The 7,011-nt window shown below is 32.1% G+C and overlaps 1 protein-coding gene across 5 annotated transcripts in view; it reads left to right on the top strand.

Moving 5' to 3' along the window:
- The first annotated feature begins 4,547 nt into the window (after positions 1-4,547).
- The window catches only part of LOC106747945 (L-asparaginase-like), a 21,434-nt gene continuing 18,970 nt past the window's right edge, over positions 4,548-7,011 (top strand). For 2 of the 5 annotated variants that reach the window (XR_001374706.1, XM_014626002.1), the window contains exon 1: positions 4,549-5,382. The gene's annotated coding sequence lies outside the window, so the exon portion shown is untranslated. Of the gene's footprint in view, positions 5,383-7,011 lie in introns of all 5 variants that reach the window. The other 3 variants (XM_014626001.1, XM_014626000.1, XM_014625999.1) reach the window with 3 other exon arrangements.

Raw genomic sequence — 7,011 nt, 5'->3', positions numbered from 1 at the left:
GCACCATCTATAGGGAAATTCCGGTTTCATACTTCTACACCTGGTAACAATAGTTTAGGCGCTTACTTTGATTAATTATATTGCTTCTTGCTTGAGATATAATGAACCAAACTTTCAGTTTGAAATTGGACATTACATACTTAATATTTATATATGATTATATACGAAATATTTTTTGACGTGTTAGAAAGAGCATATATTGTCAATTAAAGTAAGATGTAACACATTTTAAAGAAAGTTACATAATAGTCTCAGAATACACTGGTATTTTAATAAGCAAAAAATATCAAATCAATCCTGAAACATTTATTTTATGTGGACTTTATAAACATTTTGACATGATATTCTATAATGTTTTTAAACTGTTATTTCATAATATAATACTCCTAAATATTCAACTCATAAGGTAGAAATATTATTCTCAACGTTTGAGTCAAATATTGTTAACATTAAGGTTGTGTACAATATTAAGAACTATATATATTATATTAGGTGCTTGAATTAATTCTCTGCTGACTAATAGAGATCAGTAGTTGTCCTATTTCAACATGGCCGAAAGTGACTATTGATGTATATGAAACTACTGTCGATAGGCTTTAATAATCAATGTGTGACATTAGATCGTAGTATAAAGAACACCATTTTTTATTGTAATGGAGATGTCGTGTTTCGTACCAAAAAAAGAACATTTATGAGAAACTTTACTTTTCTGCTTTCATCTCAAGAAATCTGCTTCGCGTTAGCCTCCATTAGCAAACCCATCGTTTGCTAATGGAGGTTAACGCGAAGCATGTTCTATCTGAAATAACTTGCAAAGATTAGTTTAGACGATTCAAAGACAAACGATTTTGACGTAAATGATAAAGAGCGCCCTGGTCAGCCGAAAAATTTTGAAGGTGAAGAACTGGAGGTATTACTAGAAGAATCTTCGTGACAGACGTTCAAAGAATTGTTCGAGAACACTAAATGTCGAGGAATCAACCTTTAATAAATGTTTAAAAGGGGAATGGGAATGATCCAGAAGCTAGAAAACTGGGTCCTACATGTATTGAGAGAAAGAAACATTGCGAAACGTCTAACCATTTGTGAATTTCTTCTTCAAAGACAAAAACGGAAGTCATTTTTGCATCAAATTGTGACTGGCGATAAAAATGGATTCATTACGACAGTCCTAAGAGCAAGAAATCGTGGATGCGTCTCGGTGAACTATCAACATCAACGCCAAAACAGGATATTCACGGAATGAAGGTCATGTTGTGCATTTAGTGGGATCAAAGCGGTGTTGTGTATTATAAGCTGCGGCTCAGAAAAGCCATGTATGCTGCATTTACCGAAACAAACGGTAATCTGAAGCACTTCAGTTCATTCGAAGATATCAAAAAATCGCTCAATGATTGGATCGCCTTGAAAGAACCTGAAGTTTTCTACTGTGGAATCCATGTGTTACCCGAAAAGTTGGAAAAGGTTGTAGTTTCCGAAGGATAATACTTTGAATAAGATACAATGTACTGTTTCTTGGAAATAAACATATGTTTTTATAGCTATAACAGCGATAATTAATTCAAGCACCTAATAGTGAATATCGAAAATAGGGAATCCAGTCTTGATGACTTTGACCTTAACATGTGTTGTCAATAACAACCTCACAAATAACCCGAATAACAAAAAATTTTATCCATTGCTTATTATTTATTAAAAAGTTACGAAAAAAGGAAGTTTGAAAAATGTAACATTTATTCTCAATCCTGGAAGATATATTTGATCTAAAAACTCGGAAAAAAAGATTATATAAAATCATATAAAATTATATATAATAAGTGTTTGCCGATATCTAGATAAAATTATTTAAATAATCGTTTAAATTAATAAACAGATCATCTTGATCTTTATCTACATAGAATAAATGTATTCATCTTATTATTTCATTTTAGATAATAAACATGTTTTCATGTCATTTAAAAATTATCTGAAATGATGTTATAGTCCATATTCTGAACTTACTTTCAATCAAATAAATGCAACATAAATAAAGTAATATGAACCTATGCATTAAACTCGTATCGGGCTAGGTATTAAAAATTAGATGTTAATTAACAAATTTCGGTTTTGTCTACTTTGGTCTGCTTTTTTTTAACTGCACTGCTGAATTAGTGCAACAAGTTAAAACAAAATAAAATATACTTGTCTTATTTTAACTTATTGCACCAGTTTAGCAATATAACTAAAAGAACAAACCAATTGTTTTAATAGATCAATCCACTTTAAACCCGTATCAAACTATCGGCTATAAGGGCAGACTCGACTACTAATTATGATTACCAACTCTTAACCAATTATAAAAGACTACAGTTACATGACGCTTTATTTTATGGTAAACCCTTCGCTTATTTTATGGTAAACCCTTCAAAAGTCGACATACTGCAGATCCTGCTCGCTTTCTGCCGCCAATCTGCTGTCAGAATCTATCAGCAGCATCTGTCGATAGACCAATAGCAGATTGCGGACACAGATGAGTATGGATCTATCAATCCTGATAAAATCTGTCACCAATCTATCGTCAGGTTGCAAATAGATTGCTTACTGGGTTTAAATATATTAAAACAACAGATCCTGTTCGGTTTCTATCGTCTATCATTAGATCTTGTTGAATTTGTGTTAGCAAACTGCTGACAGAATCTGCAGCATACACTGTGCAGAACCTGCTTTTGCAGGTTTGGCTAATTTACAGGTGACCATGGGTCTTTACTTCTCCTCGTTGTTTAATTTAATGTAACCCAAATCCTTTCCTCATCTATAAAAATTGTATCCAACGCTATTTTATCTTATTTCTTCGTCGGGTCGAAAATGATTACGAAAATGATCTCTACGTAATTTCGAATTTACGTAAAGTTACAACTTATACTCACGAGGAGAAGATAAGTTTGGATTAGATTAAGTTAAACAGTGAAGCTCCTCCCCCATAGTCACCTGTACATCGTACAAAATTGTACGTCATATTGATATTCAATTCGAAATTCATGTACGAGGGTGGTCCCTGAAGTACCCGACCTGACCTAGAGATGGCGGTAGTTGTTTGAAAAATATCACTGTATTAGAAAGTACACAATCTATAAAGTATATGTTTCAAGTTTGAAGACGCCACGTTGTTTAGTATTTGTTTGGCAGCCATCAATAGTGAACGTTTTCAGTGAATTTGTGAAAATGGAGAAAATTGGTCATCGTTATGTGATACAATACTTTTATTTGAAAGGCCTCAGCCCAACCAATATATAAGCTGAACTGCATTCTACTCTGGGTGAGTCTGCTCCTTCGTTTACAACAGTAAAATATTGGGTAGCAGAGTTTAAACGAGGCCGTACGAGCTGCCAAGACGAGCATCGCAGTGGTCGACCAAATGAGGTGACGACTCCAGAAATGGTGAAGAAAATCCACAAAGCGTACTAGATGATCGTCGACTGAAAGTGCGCGAGCTAGCAGACATAATAGGCATTTTAAAAAGTGCGGTACATCGCATATTATCTGAAAATTTGGACATGAGAAAGCTGTGTGCAAGATGGGTGCCGCGTTTGCTCACACTCGAGCAAAAACAGTGTCGTGAAGATGTTTCAATTGAGTGTTTAGCGAAATTTTAGCCAGATTTAGCCCCCTCGGATTATTTTCTGTTCCAAAACTTGAAAAAATGGCTCAAAGATTTTCCAACGATGAAGAAGTGATGTCGGCAGTTAATGGCTATTTTAAGGAGCAAGACAGTTCTTATTATAAAAATGGTATCGAACTTATTGAACATCGCTGGGAAAAGTGTATAGAGCTGAAAGGAGATTATGTTGAAAAATAAATACATTTGTTTCCAAAATTTTGGTGTTTTCTTTGTTGGGTCGGGTACTTCTGGGACCACCCTCGTATGTTGGAAATGTAAGAAATTGTCTTGAAATTATCCAATTGATTAACACATGGTTATACGGGACATTGACGAAGTTTATTAATACAACATACATACCGAATAAAACTGCTTAACATTTGATTAAAAAAAACAAAACAGAAAACTAAGTCTCGGCATATAGTGGATATTTGTATATAGCATGCATAATATATTTATTTATTGGATACACAAAGTATCAGAAAATTATGTTTCATTTAAGAAATTTTTGATAATAACTTTTTAATCAACAATGAGCGACGACTAAAATTTTCTAAAGATTACTCAGAAGGATGATTTTAATAAAATACATATATCAAGGTCAAAATCATTAAAGCTGGGCCACCTATTATCAATATTTACCTTACATATTTGAAAATATAACAAGTTATACAATTTCAACGTAATAATGTTGTGTTAATGATTTCTTGCTTACTGAGATAAAACCTAATATATCTAAAAAAACTGCAAAACTACTAGAAGTGCCTTTATCTTTATAGTAATAGTTTACTTTTATTATTAATTTGCCTTTATCTTTATAGTAATAGTTTATCTTTATTATTAATTTGGTATTTATTATTAATTAAGTAACTTTATCTTTATTATTAATTAAGCCCTCCCCTCCCCTCATAGAATACTCTGTTCAAATATTCATATGTCAATATATAGATCACGCTTAGGCTAATATAAGAACTGTGTGCGCAAAGAAACCGGTGACAGTTGTCCAGCGAGCAAAGTTGTTAGCAGTAGTACTTCAACCGAGTCGCGTGATTATCGATGTACCACAAGAATGATCGCATAGTATGCAAAGTGAGCAGTTTTAAAAAGTAACACGTTCGTAAGGTGCGATATCTCAAGCAGTTCGGATTAATGCTAATTAAAGAAAGACGTAGTTGTACTGCAGTGAATGATCACGTATATTCGTTTACATAGCAGGTACACATGTTTTTTCCGATAAAATTAAAAGGATATCAAATAAACATGATTACAAGCTACTCCTCATGATGCAAATATTAATCTTCTATCATACTTTTATCTGATGGATAAGAAAAGACATACATTTTTTCCTATTCTAAATAAGGAAATAATATATTTTCCTCAATTTTGCATAGCAGTTGTGATGTTGGATAATCCGTATATCGTCACTTCAATTCTTGTTATAAGTGATTACCGCGCAAACTCATAAATAGTGGCTCACAATCACATGACTATTTGATGCGCTTCTAACTTCATCGGAATGAATATATGTAAACCGTTGTGTGAACGAGTAAAGAAGACTGTTTGGAAATGAGACCGATCGGCGCAAAGCAGCTTTAAAAGATAACGACCATTGAGCGACAGTGTCACCGTCTTTTTCAGGTATTATATAAGGAAGAGGTTCTGCGATTAATTACAAGGCAGATAAGTTCCCAATCCTCGTGAAAATTCTGCATTCAGAATTTGATTATCGTGCGATAGCTTGCAAGGTAATTTACGAAAAATATCGATAATTCTTTCACAACAATCAGTAGACTATTAGAGGTCTATTCTTTATAGTTGAACTAGTGTTGCATTGGAAATTTGATTCTCTTCTTTTTTACACTTGGTTATACAGGGTGTCCGGTAATTCATGGAGCATTGCTTATGTGCAGGTAGAATTGATTAAATTAAGTAGATCCTCTACTATTTTGCAAACAACCATGCAAAATGTCAAGTTATTAATGATTTACACTTGCAAAATGTTGCAAGACTTTTTTGATCAGAGTGGCTTAATCTACAAGTATATAATAGCTGTTTTACCTAACGATACACATATATCAGTATATTGAACCTTAAACTTCGATCCGTGAACATGTCGTTAGGTACAACAGTTGTCATATACTAGTAGATTAAGCCACTCTGAACAAAAAAGTCATGTAAACTGAGCAGAAAAGTCATGTAAATTTAGCAGAAAAGTTCTTTATTATTTTGCAAATAATATGCAAATTCTTGAGTTATTAATTTAATAAGTCTCTGTACATGGCTATTTTTAATCATTAATAACTTGAAATTTTGCGTTAAAACTTTTCTGCTCAATTTAACTTATTTTACTTGCACAAATAGTGCTCCATGAATTATCTGACATCCTGTAAGTTGTTCTTTAAGTACTCAGCCATACTCAAGACCATTCTTTGCTTTATTTCAGCAAAAAAATTCATATAAATATATGTCTTAAATAGCTTAGTTTGCAAAATACAGAATGTTTTCAAAAAAATTTAAATTTAACGTGATAATAATCTATCTGAAATTTAATAATAATAATCTATTTGAAATTTATCTATGTGAAATTTAAATTTAATATGATAATAATCTGTCAGGAGTGCCAGTTACATAAACAAAAACAAAAGCAGCAGTAAAGAAAAATATAAAAACAAGCTTCGGTTCTTCAATACATCTGGTATCTTTAAGCGTGTACGTCAATCTTTAATGAAGAGAACCGAAAAGTGTATCCCAGTAAACATTAACCAACTGTAACATAATATCAATATTATATTTTCCCACTCAACAACGTAACTGTTATATAATACATGCTTCATATTGCATTTACGTAGTTGAATGGAAAATTGTAACACTAATATTATGTTACTATTAGTTGGTGTTCACCGAAATCATAGCAGAAGGTAGTCATTTTCAGCAACTCATTTAATTGTTTCATTTCTAATCTTTCATTTTTTTGGCTATTATATTTTTGAAGTATCACTTTTTAGTCTTTCTAAAACCTGTATGTGATATTCACATTTTTCTAAATACTTCAATAACCTGTATTTTGGAAACTAAGCAGTTTAGGACACATGTTTGTTGGAATTTTTTTACTTGAAATAAATCAAAGAATTACCTCTAGTATGGTTAGGTACTTAAAGAACATCCTGGACTTTTTTCACTCTATAAGTGCAATATACTTCAACTGTAAAAATCAGATTTTAAGACAACATAACGGTTGTTATCAATACTAATTCCTGATAAGAAAACTGTTAAAGCATTGCATAATAATAGCGTCATGAATTGACGAAAAATTTTGCTATAATTGTGCTAAGATGATTCACTATATTTGAGTTATTAATTTAATAAGTCAAATC

This window comes from Dinoponera quadriceps, unplaced genomic scaffold (assembly GCF_001313825.1).
Source record: "Dinoponera quadriceps isolate SergipeBrazil2010 unplaced genomic scaffold, ASM131382v1 scaffold2634, whole genome shotgun sequence".
Classification (NCBI taxonomy): domain Eukaryota; kingdom Metazoa; phylum Arthropoda; class Insecta; order Hymenoptera; family Formicidae; genus Dinoponera; species Dinoponera quadriceps.
Note: the sequence above shows the minus strand (reverse complement) of the source record. Positions and strands in the feature narration are given on the sequence as shown.